Source organism: Monodelphis domestica, chromosome 1, assembly GCF_027887165.1.
Source record: "Monodelphis domestica isolate mMonDom1 chromosome 1, mMonDom1.pri, whole genome shotgun sequence".
Classification (NCBI taxonomy): domain Eukaryota; kingdom Metazoa; phylum Chordata; class Mammalia; order Didelphimorphia; family Didelphidae; genus Monodelphis; species Monodelphis domestica.
This window is the reverse complement of record NC_077227.1, coordinates 598,587,561-598,604,446: the sequence shown is the minus strand read 5'-3', so window position 1 is coordinate 598,604,446 and position 16,886 is coordinate 598,587,561. Positions and strand designations below refer to the sequence as shown.

Below are 16,886 nucleotides of genomic sequence, written 5' to 3'. Positions count from 1 at the left end.
GGAGAAGGTTCAATAATTTTTAAGAGTAAAAAAAGAGATATTAACACCAAAAAAATTTGGCAACTGCCATTCTAGACCAAGGGTCAGACGCAGAATTCACAGAGCTAGGAAGCATTTGAGGCCTAATTTGAACTCCCATCTACCAGACTCCAAGCCTAGAACTCAGACCACTTAGCCACCTAGCTGCCTCTCCAGGATAAAGTTTACCTAGTTTACAGCCAAGTGTGATAAAGCTCTCATGAATCTTTGTGGACAACATAGAAATATGTGGGCTAGCTAATTATATAATTATGTAATTGTTTAAAAACCAGATGAATGACCATACCCTAATAATTAAATGACACCTTAGAGAGGGGTACTCTAGTGGAGTGCCCTAGGAATCTATAATTGTTTCTCTGTTGTCATTTTGCCACATTAATAAAAGATCAGGATAAAGACTTAATGTAATAGTTATCACATTTCACTTTAACAAGGCTAGGAGAGATAGCTAACATACTGGGTGAGAGTGTAAAGATCCAAAAACATCTTGACAACCAAGATTATTGGGCCAGGTTTAACAGAATAAACTCCACCAAAGATAAATGTGAAGTCTCACCCTCCGTTTCAAAGAGTCAGCTTTCCAAGTACAAGAAGGAGAGACCTGTCTGGTGATACTTTGTTGGATAAGATCTGAAAGTTTTAGTGGACTACAAACTAAAAGTGAGTGCACAGTGGTTTATAGCAGCCAAAAAGCTAACGTGACCTTAGGCTATCATCAGAGAAGCAGAGGCCAGCCGGGACTTAAGAGGAAATTATCCTACTATAGTCTAGCCTAGTAAATTCTCAACAATATACTTTAAGAAGAAGGTGGGATTTGAATCCGATCTCCCCTGACTCCAAGACCAACAGTAGTCATTCCATTATATTCTGATGTTTTTCAAAAAGGAACTAATGTTTATATAGAGCTTTAAGGTTTAACAAGCACTTGACAAGTATTCTTGTGTTTGTTTAATCATGTGTAATAGGGTAGCCAAAACAGCTAACTCAAATCTAGACTCCATTAATAGAGGTACACATGATGAGAGGTGATAGTCCTGTTGTACTCTGCCCTGGTTAGATCACAGCTGGAGGCAGGATGCATAGTGGATAGAATGTTGGATAGCACCTGGGAATACCTAGATTCAGATTCCACTTCTGACACCTCTCCCATCTCTGTGTGATCCTAGGACAAGTCACAGAACCTTTCTAAACCTTAAGTTTCCTTGTGTGTAAAATGAAGAGATTGAACTAGATGGCCTCTAAGATCTTTTCAAGCTTTAAATCTATGATCTGAGGTGCAGATCTGATAACTAGACAGAGTAGGTCCAATCTCACCCTTCCAAACGACAGCTTTTCTAATATTTGACGATAGCTATCAATTACATTCTCCCAGGACTTCTCTTCTCTAGAGTAGACATTCTTGGTTCTTTGAAAATAGTCCTGATCTGGCAAATATGCTCCACTATCTTTCGCTGCCTTCCTTTGAACACTCCAAGTTATCAAAGTCCTTCCTAAAATGTAAGAAACTTCCTAAGAGTTGTCCAAAGTGAAACAGGTTGCCCAGGGAGGTTGTGGCTCCCCATTACTGAAGTTGTTCCATAGAAGGATGGATAATCAATCATTATCCTCTCACAATTACTGTGTGCTTTAAAAATTGCTAAGTAGTTTCTTCAAAACAATCCAATGAAGTAGGCATGCCGAGTATTATTGTTGTTGTTGTTCAGTCATATCTGACTCTTCATGACCCTATGGACACAGCATGCCAATGCTGTCCATGGTGTTTTCTTGGCAAAGATAATAGAATGGCTTGCCATTTCCTTCTCCAGTGGATTAGAGTCAATAGAATTTAAGTGACTTGTCTAGGGTTACACAGTTATGAGGTATCTGAAGCCACATATGAACTCAGGTCTTCCTGACTCCAGGCCCAGAGATCTATCCACTGAGCCTCCTATTACCAGTCTACAAAGGAGGAAACTGAGGCTTTGAGAGGTTAAGCAACTTGCTCAAGATCATATCTAGGCTCCTGACTTCAAAGCTGACATTCAATCTATTGTATCATTTGATTTTTCTTATTACTATAGTCATCTCAGTGTAGGCAGAGGCAGTCACATTTTTGCTTGCACATAAGACATTTAATAAATGTTTAATTGAATAGTCAATACAAGGCTTACTTGAAACCTTTTCTCAAACGGTCACCAAAATACAATGACATACACACCATATAATTAGCAGCTATAATGTCTCGTTAGTGATACCAATCACCATGATCGCACCTTACATTTTAAGAACCTTAAAAGTTCAAAGAAACCTTACTTCAGGTTTACTCGAGCTGCTACTCAATGAAGGAAGAATCCCTTCAACATTTCTGACAGTTGGTAACCCAGCCTCCAATAATGGAGAGTTCTTGCACAAGGCAGCTTTCTCCTTTTATTTTTAAGGTCCTAGTAATTAAAGAGTTCTTTTTACTTCTGTATATTGATAGATCTGTGCACTTCCTCCAACAGTGCAGGTCTCATTCTGTATAATGCCTATCCATGCCTTCCTTCCATAGGGTATCCAATATGCTAGTTGCCGTCATCTAGAAATTTTGACATTACATGGACAGCAATAGGACATGCGGGCCTCCCATCAGGCATCCTATATGACCATTTTGCCCACTTTTCCAGTTATTTCTCTCTCTGATGATATCCTTTAAGTTGCTCTTCCTCTTATATTGAGAAGAAATCTACTTCATGGCAACATCTACTCACTGGTTCTAATCATATCCTCTGGAGCTCTTCTAGCTCTGACAGCCTACAATTCTAAGTCTTCTTCTACAAGACAATCTGTCAAATACTTGAAGTTAATTACCAACTCTTTTTCTTCTAAACATTCCCAGTTCTTCCAGCCTTTTCTCATGTGATATAAGATATTCAGACTTTTCTTCTCCTCTGGACCAAATTCCCTATACTCTGTTCATTTCACTCTTAAAATGTATATCCCAGAATTTAACATAATAAACCAATGGTAGCACAACCAAACTAAGAGTGCAATGTAAGTATTATTTCCTGTGTTCTAGACAGGAGCATACCTCCCAGATTTGTGCCACATGAACTAGATATGTTATATTTAGGTCTCCTCAATTCCATCTTCTTGGTTTCTTCCCAACATTCCATTCTGCAGGGATCATTTTGCATCTTGATTCAGTCATCCATCATATCAGCTATCCCTAATAAGTCATTAGCCAGCCCTTTCAACCTTCAACCCTTCAACCTTTCAATCATCTACTGCCAATCTAGTAGGCAGAACTTTAAAAAAAAATTTTTTTAAGGGAGTCAACAGATAAAACTGTCAAACATGGAAAGACCAGAGACAGTCCTTTCACATTCTGCTAGAGACACACCACTCTCTCCTGGCATAAAGTTGTTAATCAACATTCATTGAGTATTATTTATTGAATTGAATAAGCTTTGAATTCTTATTAGAGTTATAATCTTCAAAAATAAGTCTTTTCAAAAGAGCCATATTATGTTTTATATTTTTCCAATTAATATAAAAAATTACTTTTTAACAATCTTATCTATACTGGCTTACACTTTTTCCCCCCTATCTAATTCCTACAAGTTAATATGACAATAAAGCCAAGTCAATTACTGACTGACTACAAAAGGCCCTAGCTATAACGTGCATGATTGCCTTAGGAACTAAATCAAAGATTCTGGAGAAGTAATATTACTTTTCCTGTGAGGTTATCAGATTGATTGTCACTTTAAAAAACAGAGAGAATCTGGACTTCATCAATAAGATACGAAAAAGAGGGAAAGAAAATAAGAAGAGGGAAGTAAAGGGGGAGAAGGAAGATAGAGCATATGTAAGCAGTACCAACAACTAAGAAGAGGCACAATATGGTAGTAGAAGGGATAAAAGTTCCAGACCTAAAGCTTTACTTAAAGCTCTTAACTTCTGTCTTAGAATCAAGTATTGACTCTAAGATAGAAGAGTGATGAGGTCTAGGCAATTGTGATTAAATGTCTTGTCCAAGGTTACAAATCTAGGAAGCATGTGAGGACAGATTTGAAACCAGATCTTCCAAAATCCTGGCCTGGTGCTCTATCCACTGCTCTATCCACTTAGCTGTTCCTTTAAAATGTTTTATTAAAAAAGCAAGGAGAGTATAGCATTGACTTTTTCTTAGTGAACCCAAGTTGCTTCCCAGTGATCTATCTTTATATTCTTTATATTTAGAGTATTCTATCTTCTGTTAATATACTTTTAACTAAAGTAATTAACAAAAACAGTCTAAGGAAAATGTTAAAAAAAAACACACTTTTTAAAATTCTGGTTTTATCTGCCTTACAATGGCCACATGAACAACATGCCTCTGTCAGATTTTCTTGACCTGGGAAGGTACTTGGGAGATGACATCAGTTTCAGGGTCATGGCAAAGGCATCAATACACTAGAGTCATGGCATTTCTACACTAAGCCAGCCTGATTATAAATCAGAATTAATCTAGTTTCCTGAAAGATTGTCAGACCAGATGGGATAGAATCAGATCTCCTAAAGAAACTCTGAATCTTTATGTATTTGTACAGGCTTGACTTGCAGGACTTGAACCCTTAGAACCAAAAGTTTCTCAGGGGTATAAAGAGAGGACCATATAATCATCCTTCCAGATTTCACTTTCATATTAGATTGGGGGAGTTTTAGGAGTTCATATCTTGTGATCAATTTCTGGGAATCTAATGCCAAGTAACCTGCACCTGAATCACACCAAGCAACTGAATGACATCACAGAATTGGCTCATGACAGGATTGACTAATACCAGCCTGGGAAAGGAAGACTGGGAGTACCTTAGGCTCACAAGAGGCATTCCTTATAATACAAAGTATAAGTTAAATTCTCTTAAAATGATCATCACTTCAATGGAAAAGTTCAAACGAAAAATATTACAAAAATCTAAAATCTCAGCCAATGGCTCAGAAGTAAGTGTTCCATTGAACAGGTTACAACAAATCTGTCAGTTTTTCAAAATATTACTATACTTCTAAAGAACTTCTATTGTCTTCCCATTGCCTACAGGATAGATAAAGCTTAGCCTAGCATTTAAGACCTATAGGACACAGCTTCAACCTACCTTTCCAGTTGTTTCTCATAGTTCCCCAACAAGGCAACTAGAACAGCAGTGGTTAAAGCACTGGACCAGGGGTCAAGAAGCACTGAGGTAAAAATTGGCCTGAGGCACTTACCAGCAAAGTCTCTGGGCAAGTCACTTAACCTGTGTTGGCTTCAGTTTCCTCTTCAGGAAAAAGGAGAATGAAAATAAAGAGCATCTACCTCCCAGGACTGTAGCAAGATCAAATCTGTTAATATTTGTAAAGCACTATGTAAATGCTAGCTATTATAGTATTGACAGTATTTCAGACTATTTCTTCCTTGGTTGAAACACAAGCCACACACAATCCTGATTTTTTAAAAACCCCATTCATCAGAGGACTAGATCTCCTCTATGAGGTCTTCCCCAACCTCTCCCCCAGCTGAAAATATGCTCCCCACTCTCTCCCTTAACTTCTATAGTAGGATCACCGAATCCTTAGCTTAGAAAGAATCCATCCCACTCTCTTCATTTTACAGATGGGGAAGCTGAGTCCCACAGTGTAAAATGATTAACAAGTACTTATTATCCATTTTGGTACAGGTACTCGGTCCTTCAGGCATTGCTGTACATTGCTGCTTGCTTGCTTTGTTGTACAGACCCAAACTAAACTTCATGCTCATGGAGAGCAGGGCCCTGGGGGGTCTTGTATTTCCTTTATATCTCTCACAACATCCAGGAAGAACAGCTTCAGAAACAGCAGACACTCAAACAGGAATATCAGTTCCCTACAGTGAATGATCCAGTAGGACTTAGATTTCTTGCCACTGGCTTAATACTTTTTGATTAACAGTGAGTAACATATGACTGTGTAAAGCATTTCTCACTTGACAATTCACTGTCTTTGCCCTCTGAAAGACAAAAAGGATTAGAGGCCACAGCTTCGTACCCAAACCTATAACAAAATAATATGTTGCTCATCCTGCAACTCTGCAATCTTTTCATATAACACAACCTCCTAACTCCCAACTCTCAGATGTTGCAAGTTGAGACTGAAGGAAGCAACTAAGCAATACTAAATCAACCCAGAGAAAGGCTGGCAGAGTTCAAGCCACAGGAAGTGCAGTCCCCCTCTGTGTTCAAGCCACTGGTCATCCCAATCCCAGGTCATAAGCAAACAGTGTGGAACAGGAAAGACACCAACCCTGGAGAGTACAGAGTCTCTTCCCATGCAGTCTGGGTGGGGTACCGAGTCCAATATAGAGATTCTCAAATCTTAAAAAGGTCATAAAGCAAAGAAACTCAAAATTCCTTAACTACACATCTTTAGGTAAGACATAATGAATTTGGTCCCTGCTCTACTAAATCTATAGATCATTTATGTGTGTTTATATGTGTGAGGGTTCCAGATATAAACAAATCATGAAAATATTAAAAATGTATTCAAAAGCTGATTCCAATGGCTTCCCTTTCAGGTGCCCAACCCACACAAGAAGATCTTGTAACAGCTGGCTGCTACATATGTGTATATCTATGTATGTGTGTGTACATAAACACATGTCTGTTTTGTTATTGTTCAGTCCTTTCAGTAGTATCTAACTTCTTCATAACCCATTTGGGGTTTTCTTGACAAAAACAGTGAAATGGTTCATCATTATCTTCTCCGTCTCATTTTACAGATGAAAGAGGGTGAAGTGACTTGCCTAGGGTCACATAGCTAGTATGTGTCTGAAATCAGATTTCAAATCAGGAAGATGAGTCTTCCTGACTCCAGACCTGACTCTATCCACTACATCACATATTCACATAAACATGTACATGTGTACTGCTAAAACTCATACCAATTCCTCCCTGATTATCAGAATGGACACCTCAAGATCAAAGTCCAAAGGAATAAGGATTGGATGCATATAATTTCTTTTTTCTCACCACCAACTTTTGCCTTTGACCAAGACCCTTCCAAGTCCCCAAATCTCTAAACTCCTCTTTTCCTTTTATCTTCAAGATAGGGTCAAATGAAATCATTCTCACTGGTTTTTGAGCCTACATTAAGAATTTCGAAATGCTCAGCCAAGATCACCTAAAAGCCAGTCTACTTCCAAACACTATCACTATTCTCATCTTGGGTCTCAGGAAATCCCAAATCCTATTGCACGTGCTGAGCTTCCTGGCCCCAGTTTCCTCTCCTTTCTAAATTACTTTCCTACTTTTATCTCACCTCCCTCCCTATGCCCCCCACACACACACACACACTCACACCACGTCTCAACCAGGTGTATCCTTTGGGAGCTGACACTGAGCCTGGAACTCAAAATAAAAGCAATGGTGTCATGGGAGCTAGAATTTGGCCTGGGTAAGTTTGAATCTAGTTAGTCTACCCCACACATCAGCTCACTCCCTTCATGGGTTCATCTATTCACAGGGCTTAAATGTCACTCAAAAAAAATCTACATTTGCATCTTTGTTCTCTCACCAGCCTGACATCTCTTGATGCCTAATAAACAATTATTTCCATATAGATGCTTTGCCAAAGAACTGAAACTTCTAAAATTCAAGTCAATCATTTCTTCCCCAGATATATCTTCCTAAAATGCCCCCATTTCCATCAAAAGTAACACCTTTGTGGTCTTCCAAAAGTTTGAAACCAACTTCCATTTACGACTGTCCTTTACCCCCAAATTGTCAACATTTTCTCTTGCCATTAACATTTCTAATCCACCTTTTATTTCTCATTTCTACAATTTTCGCCATTGGTGGACTTTATTATTGATATCCAGAATATTACACTAGTCCCTTTCTTTCTTGGCTGCTTCCAAGAAGCTGCTTTAATGGTCCTAAAAGCAATATAAGGATCAATGATTTTTCCAGTGCAGGGAAACCCTAAGTCAAGGCAGATGGTAGCCTGTTTGCCCCCCAGAATTACCGTGTGAGTTGTTACAGATTTTTAAAATTACATCCTGCTATTGTCAATGTTCTACTGAGCCTCTCCAAACAAGGTTGGTCTGTGGATGACAGGGATAGTCTGTCAATGGGACATATATTCTAGTCTAGTAGTACCACCAGGAATTTAAATTCCTCTTCTGGCAAAGCTTCAAGAACCTAGCCACAATGAGACATCAGAGGCCTTAAGTGGAATGTACTACAAACACTTTCTATAAAGAACTTCTTTAAATGAATCAGAGCCCAAATCACTAGGACAGCAATCAGAAAGAGTTGAGTTCAAACCCAGCCTCAACCACTTCCTCCCTGTATGACCCTAAGCAAGTCATTTAATCTGGCCTCAGTTCTTTACATATAAAATGGGGATAATAATACTGCCTATTCCCCTGGGTTGTTGTAAGAATCAAATAAGGTATTTGTAAAGCACTCGGCACAGTACTTGGCACACAGTAGATACTATATAAATTCTTATTTCTCTTAGACTTGTTTCCATATATACTTCACAACCTTCAATGGCTCACTTCCTTATAAAGTTCAACATCTCAGTCTGGCTACTCAAGGACCTTCTCAATACAGTCCCAAAGTACCTTTTCAACAGGTATCCCCTGATCCAGCTAAGGTGGTCTCTTCACTGTCCCCCAAAGAAACCATGCCTATTTCTCCCTCAGAGAGATCCACCTCTAAGAACAACCTCCTCCTTACACCTACTGAAATCTCACTTATCCTGAAGAGTAGCTCAAGTCTCACCTACTTCTAGATCTCTTAACCTTTTAACACATTCTATTTTGCATTAAGTTTGTGGTTTTATATTTAGATCTAGAAAGGGTTTAGATGACATTTATAAGTGCTATGTCAACCTATTCTTGTCTTTAAGTTACATGAAGGCAGGGAACAACTCTTAATTTATTTTGGTATCTTCCACCAATGCCTATAGTATTATATATATAGTAAGTGCTGTATGTTTGCTGAACTCAAAGATTTGCTGAACTGTTGAGAAAAAACGGAGGCACTACTTGACTATTTTTTTACCTATACCTGATCAATAGCTTCCTTTAATTCCTATTGTATGTATTTTGACGGCATTATTTTAGCATTTCACTTAATGTTAACTGCTTCATGTATTACATAAGCCCCTCAAATATAAGGTCTAGGTCTCAATACTTCTTTTGTACCCATCATTTATTAAATATGAACTTTCTACTTTTGCCATGATGTCTTTCCTAATCCCCTTCCCCAATTGCTAGTGCTTCCCCACAATTACCTTCTCCTTAATAAATTGCATTTTTTATATTCTTATGAGTACCAGTCCTCCCAATAGAATGTAACCACCTTGAAGGCAAAGACTTCAATTTTGTCTTTGTACTCCCAGAGCCCAAAACAACCTCAATTAAGCAGGCATTTAATTAAATGCTTGTTGTTTACTATCTCTTCCATCCATCATTTTATAACTTCCTGTAACTTTCTAAATTCATCTCTTCCAGAATTTTTCTTGGATATTTCTTGATAAAACCCGTCCTTTAAAAAAAAACTTTTGCATTCTGCACTTTCAAAAGTCTTGTCAAATAAGATTATTTGTAAAGCCCTTGGCACAATGCCTGGCACATAGTAGGCCCTTAATAAATGCTTATTCCCAACCACTCCCTGCCTTCCCTTGTCTCCCTCAACCAGAATGTGAATTCCTAAAGGCTGAGGTTTCTAATACTTTTGTTGGTATGCCCACAGAGTCTAGCACTTAGTAGGCACTCTGTAAATATGGGAATAGAGTTCCCTAGTTCTAAATCTGAAGTTGTAAATTTCCTGACAATAGGAACCAGGCCTTCACTTCCACTGGCCAGGACTCTGCCCAGAGTAGGCTCTCAGGAATATTAAGCACAAGGTGCTTAATAAATGCTTTATCTAGCCAGGACCTATTGATGGCCCAAATGAAGGAGGCTGGACTTTTTGCTCCTTTCCAGAAAGTAGTGAAGCCCTTGTAACCTCGGTGCCTCAATGGTCTAGTACCATGGGAATGTACCCAGCCTGCTTGGTCAAAATGCTCCCAGCCCATTTGGGAGTGGAGGTTAGCTGTTACAAACTGCCTTCTCCTGCAGGGAAAACAGTAACACACACTCACATTCACATACACATACTCGCTCTCACTCTCTTCACCACGTTCAACACCAAGGTGAAGGAGTTAAAAACCTCAAACTCGGGGGTCTCCTCCCAGAAAGGGCAATTCGCCAGGAGGCAAATTCCGGGGTTCCAACCCTGTTTCCACTGCACAAACTCCCTTCTCCCAGGCCCCCACCGGGCCAGCTAATATGCTACCGAGAGTCGCGGGGCCAGGGAGGAAGGAGGAAACCGTGCATAACTGGAGGGGGGCGCGGCGAGAGGCCGAGGCGCGATGGGGCAAAGTGGGGGCGGGAGGGCCCCCCGAGTAGAAGGGGGAACAGAGGGGAAGGGCGGGAGGAGAGGGTGGGACTGGCGGCGGGAGGGATCCAGAAGCCAGGCTCCCGAGGGTGGGTGGAGATTGAAAGCAGCGGGCGGGAGGAGCGAGCGCTGCGCCGCGGGCCGGGGGCAGCAGAGGCAAAAGGCGCCCTTGAACGCTAGCTGTCGGGGCGGGGTGGGGGGCTCGTTAAGAGAAGGGGCACAAAGTTGGAGAGGAGGAGGAAAGGGTTCGCGGAGCAAAAAGGAGATGAGCGGTCATGCACCCCCCACACCTCTCCGCCCGTCGGGGGCATTGCCGCATCCCCCACCCCCCCAACAACCACTACCACCACTCCGACCCTGACCACCACCCCTACCGGCCCGTACCCTGGCCGTGCAGGGCCTCCGACCACCCCGCGCCCCTCGGGAGTCCTCCGAGCGTGAGAAGTTACCGCGCTGCTCTCTTCGTCCAGCGCCGCCGGCCCGGCCCCGCGCAGCCTGCCTGCCCGCCTTGGCTCCGTGCGCGCCCACCTGGCCAGCCTTTCGCCGGGACACAGCGCTCACGTACGCGGCCGCGGCCACAACCCGGCCCGGATTTCCCGCCCCGGGAAGGGAGCGCAGGAGAGACACACCCCCAACCCACCCCTCTCCCCCCCTCCCCTGCCTGATCCCCACCCCCCTCCTGCTCCTCCCCCTTCGCCTCCTCCTCCCTCCACGCCCCGCGCGAGCGAGACCCACGCCTCCTCCCTCCGGGACACACACGCACGCTGCTCGCGACTCGTACACACAGCCCCCCTCCCTCCGCCAGCTCCAGCTCCGGCCCCTGGGTACACAGAGGGCGCTCAATAAGTGCTGGCTCTCCCGACACCTCCTGCACATGCGCTGCACGCACTGCTTCGCCTCCCTCCCTCCCTCCCTCCCCTTCTGCTGAAACATAAGCCCAAACCTGCCCGCACTGGGAGCCAAAACTCGGAAGGAGGCGTGTTGATTTGCTGAACCCCCTAACTGAAGCCAAGTGTTTTTTTTTTTTTTGTTGGTTGGTGTTTTTTTTTTGGTGTTTTTTTTCTGGCTGAATCACAAATCCGACCAAAGTTGGTTGTCTAGTTTTGTGTTAAAAAAATAAAAATAAAAAGAATAATAATGGTCGTTCTTAGGCGTTTCCTTCCCCGAGTATGGGGCTGAGGCTCCAGGGCCAGGACGAAAGCCAGAAACTGTGTCTCGGATGGGAGAGGGGCCCAGGCCACCGGGCTGGACCTGGGCTGGTGGCCAGCTGTGGGGGGAGGGGTGATCTGGGGAGGCGGGGGTGGATGGAAGGCTAACCAGTCTAGCTCTTCACTCTGCTCTTTTTCTAACAGAATCAGGCCGGCGTGAGTCGTTTGCACTTTCCAGGGAGGTTCCTTACTGTTCCTAGAACCGATAAGGGGGGGAAAGTGAGCCCTTTCATACACCATATTGGCTCTATTTGGCAACATCGGGGGAAACGTGTGATGGTGGGGACGTTTGGGATCGAGGGAACATTGAGGACACCAGCAGACAGACGGGAAACTTCGATGCTTGGTTTCCCAGAGATGAGATCAGAACAAGCAGAGTCGGGGTTCCCTGGGTGCCCAAGTGAAGGTCTGAATAAAAACAAGTGTTCGCTAGTGAAAAGATTAATATGCCCCCCAAAAAATTGGCAAGTTCTGGAACGTTCTTTAAATGTAAATCATATAGTTTAGTGTTTTACGTGTTATTTTTCTTGCTTTTTTAGCAAATCTCTTAACCTTTTCCAGGGCTCCAGGCAACTATGGAAGACCAAATCGCCCACGAGCTGCCTATCTGTATTGGGGGGGTGAGTTTCCATATCAGGTCCAGGCCAAAAGAAAAAAGAGAAAACATGAACAGTGCATAAACTCCTGTGGAGAATTTCTTATCATTCAGCAAATTACTAGTTAGCCATCCCTGTATGGGTTGGTTTTTCCCCTTCCATTAGGGAATTCAGTGCAAACTTAAGCCACAAAAACAAGGCACTATCCTGAATAAACAAAGCAAATGTGTTACGATAATTATTTTATATTCATTTTAAAATATTTCCATTACCTGACCAAAATACAGAACTGAGAGACAGCTTTACTATTCATTGTCTTGGTGTCAGGAATTTGTAGTCATGCCCAAGGACCAGATTAGGCTAGTATTGTCCTTGGGATTTTCTTGGCAAAGATACTGTAGTGCTTTCCTTCTCAAATGGATTAAAGCAGACAGAGGTGAAGTGACTTGCCCAGGGTCACACAGCTAGTAAGTATCTGAGGCCACGTTGGCCAGGCCCAAAGTTCTATCCACTGTGCCACCTATGACCAGTCTACAAATGGGGGAAACTGGGAAATGGAGGCTTTGAAAGGTCAGGCAACTTGTCCAAGAGCACACACCTAGTCTCCCAACTCCAAGGCTGACATTCTCCCTACAGTAGCCTTAGTTTTTATTATTATTTACAGTAAACTCCTTGAAGGCAGAGGCACCTAGTTGCCTCATCAGTCAGGAATAACTCAGTTCAAATCCTTCTTCTGGCATATAGTAGATATTCAATGGTGGACAAACCACATAATCTCTCAATGCTCCCAGACAATTCTGCAAGACTAAATTACAGAGGAATTGCTGATCTACACCAATTAATTAAATAAAAGTTCCGAGTCACACATACCTCTCTCCTACTCCCTTCCCGGATAGAACTAAAGTCTCTTTATTATTTACATTCAAATGTGTTTGTTTTTTTATTGAATCATTTGTATTTGGGGTTCCTTGTTCTCAAATCTTCCTTAAGTCAGTCGCCAAGTATTTTTCCAGCTGGTATTAAGGGATCTACAGTGTGCTGGGAGCTGGGAGGATACAGAAGGATTATGACACATTCTCAGTATTCATGGATCTTCCTTGTTGAACTGAAGAGAGGAGTCTAACACATATGTAACAATTAAAGAACAGCCCAAAAGACTACACAGTTAAGTGCTAAATTTTGTGGTGTACGGTTCTTAGTTCTAAAGCAATTCAAAGGCAAGGAAACTCAATGGCTGCTAGGTTGGTCAGAGGAGGTAGGACCACAGCTAGGCCATGAAGAAAATATTTAATCTCCCCACTAGATAGGAGGTCCAAGTATATGTTCAGTTTCCGTAATTGCAAACAGTCAGTGGCCATGAAAAATGACTCCAAAGCATTGATAATGAGAGAAAAGCCCATTGAGACTTCACCTGGCATGTAAGTCAAAGATGGCCAATATTATTGGGAGCGCACCAATGAATGTGACATTGTGGTGAAGCTGTGACTTGGTACAGCCACTCTAAAATGATTTGGAAATATACTAAATGAGTACCTAATTTGCCAATAATCAATCCACAAACTTTATCATGAGGACTGAATCTGTCATGTGCCAGGGAGGAACTGGGGAGACAAAAACAAATTTAAATAGCTCCTGCTAGCAAGAAGTTCACTTTCTGGGGGTAGCTGGGTGGCTCAGTGGATGGAGAGCCAGGCTTAGAGACAGGAGGTCCTAGGTTCAAATCTGGCCTCAGACACTTCCCAGCTGTGTCACCTTGGGCAAGTCACTTAACTCCCATTGCCTAGCCCTTACTGCTCTTGTGCCTTGGAACCGATACACAGTATTGATTCCAAGATGGAAGGTAAAGGTTTAAAAAAAAAAGAAAAAAATTCACTTTCTATCCAAAGAAACAATAAAGAGATACAAAATACTCATAAAGTCATTGGAGCTACTAACAATTTGGGGAAGGAGGATATCAGGAAAGATCCCATTTCCATCATTTTCCATAATAGCACTTGACCTGAGCTTTATAGAAAGTTAGGGATGCCCCAAGATGGAAGTGGGGAGTGCCTTCCAATTCTGAGGCAACAGCTTGCACAAATGGATGGAGACAAGAGGTAGAATGTCATGTTCTCCAAACAACAGGCAGGTCTGACCCAAATATAGAATGAGTGAAGGGGAGCAATATATAATGGATTACATTGAGAAAGGGAGTCTGTAGCCTGGTGGTAAAGGGTTTCAAATGTCAAAGAGATGAATCTATATTTGATCTTAGCAACAATAGGGAGCCACTGTAGCTTCCTGAGCAAAGGGAAGGATACAGTCAAACCATACATGGGGATGTATGGAGATGATCTGGAGAGGGGAAAGACTGAAGGCAAGAAGTTGGTTTTTTTTAGTTGTTTTCAGTCATGTCTGACTCTTCCTTACCCTATTTGGGATTTTCTTGGCAAAGATACTGTAGTGGTTTGTCTTTTCCTTCCACAGTTCATTTTACAAATGAAGAAACTGAGACAAACAAGATGAAGTGACTTATCTAAGGTCAAGTAGCTAGTCAGTGTCTAGGTTGGGTTGGAATTCAGATCTTCCTGACTCTAAGCCCAGAGCTCTATTCACTGTGCTATCTAGCTGCCCCTAAAGGCAAGAAGACCAGTTAGGAAATAGATACTCTTTCCCTTTCCCCCACGCCCAAGAGGTGGGAACTATGGGTATGGAATATTCCATATGTTATCAAACAATCATTGTGCCAGCTGGTTTCATTCAACTTTTTCTTTGTTACAGAAGAAGGCACATTAGGGTCAGGGGAGAGGAAGAGTATATCCAAAAATGATTATAACATGAAAACAAAAGGAAATAATAAAACTTTCTTTAAAAAGAAAGCAGTTAATCTTGTAAATGAACTTTCATGCCTGTCAATGATTTTTTTCTCACACAAAATTTAGAGAGAGGAAAATTCTAGTGAGCCAGTTTTAACCGGTCACAAAATATATAAATACATATATATTTCAAAACTTCCATTTTCTTTAATGTAGTCCATATGGATATCTAGCCAAGCTATAACTAGCTATTTTTATGCCAGGACAAAATTCAGGGGAAAGTAGAGGAAATTGGAGTTGGGAGTGGGCCACAGGAGAGGGATGCAAATGGTGATAGATAGGGCTACCAATGCTAGTAGCCCCAAGCCACTTGAGGAGGCACTGGCAGTCCCCTTTAGGTTGCCTGGGGAACCATGGGACAGGGCTAGCAAAGGGCAATGATGTATGAAAATGGAAATTTGGAGAACCACCTGGATATTGGGGCCCAGAAGAAAGGCCCCAGTTGTTTCACTTGAGATGTGACTCTGATTATGGATGAAAAATTCCTTACCCTTTAGCCACTGTGGTGGTGAGCCTCTCAAATTTATCTAAGTTGATGCCTAAGAAACAGATGCACAATAAGGTCTATCACTGGACCCATCAAAGCCTTTTTAGCTTGGTAAGAATAAACACAGCATTCATTCTACTGACATGGGAGGGAGGGAGAAAGAAGGGAAATAAACATTTATGTAGCACCTACAATGTGCCAGGTACTAAATGCTTTATGCATATCACCTCTTTTGATCCTCAACAACCACAGGAGTTATTGCTACTTGCCTTTAGGTAGATGGCACAATAGATAGAGCTCTGGACCTGGCTTCAGGAAGTTCCAAATTCAACATTCATTTTATAGCTGAGGATACCAAGAGGAACAGATTCAGTGACTTGCCTGGGGTCACACAGCTATAAGTAGCCGAAGTTGGATTTTAATTCAGAGCTTTTAGACTCCAAGCCCAGGGCTCTAATCAAGTACCACCTAGCTGTCTCCAAGGCAGAGTTAACTCTAACTCATTATGAGAATTACCTATACATTTTCTAAACAATACTTAAATGTAGCAAAATGAGAACATCAAAATGACCTCAAAGTCTCCAAGTCTAATATCAAAGAAAGCCATATTTTATTGGGTTTGAGGTCCTATAACGAGAGTACACACTCAGAAGGCATAGCTACTTCTTCTAGCACACATAGAAATACATACTCTTTCATTGTAGGCATTGTTAAATAAAAATGGCAGTGCACTGTTAGGTATGGAGACAAGGAGGTGACAGCTGTGGTTAATAGTTCTGAAGAGTAAACTCAGTCTCAAGGGGCACTTGAGATTTTAACACAAGAAAGTGAATTTGACCTTAAAAGTGTCATTACTAAGACTTGGTGAGATGTAACTCACAGCTGGAATATGGCAACAGGAGGGTAGAACATTCAGAATGAAGAGATTAGATAAAAAAGAGTCATCTAAGGAGTGATGGGATATCTCAAAGATATATTCCATTAGGAAAATCCAGGAATGGGAATAGGAAAGCATAATGGAGAACATTTGGATGAGGATCAATGAAAAAAAATACAGAAATGATATTGGGCTGGGGAAATGTTACAGGACTTTTAGCTGGGGGGGGGGAAAGGATGATGAACTTTGGAAACAGATCCCAAAATTGGTAGGCAGGATAATGAATAACTTCAACTATCCAGATATGTTCTAGAAATTTCTCGATTCACTTCAGTTGAAATGAAACCCTTATTAAACACTATGTGGTATACAATCAATCAAGAAATATTTTATTGTGTCTACTACATGCCAGTCACTGTAG

The 16,886-nt window shown here is 41.7% G+C and overlaps 1 protein-coding gene across 4 annotated transcripts in view; it reads right to left on the bottom strand.

Moving 5' to 3' along the window:
- The window catches only part of ZNF395 (zinc finger protein 395), a 64,258-nt gene extending 53,178 nt beyond the window's left edge, over nucleotides 1–11,080 (bottom strand). The window contains exon 1 of one of the 4 annotated variants that reach the window (XM_016423996.2): nucleotides 10,827–11,080. The gene's annotated coding sequence lies outside the window, so the exon portion shown is untranslated. The remainder of the gene's footprint in view (nucleotides 1–10,826) is intronic. The other 3 variants (XM_007476519.3, XM_001373606.5, XM_016424010.2) reach the window with 3 other exon arrangements.
- Nucleotides 11,081–16,886: the final 5,806 nt, after the last annotated feature.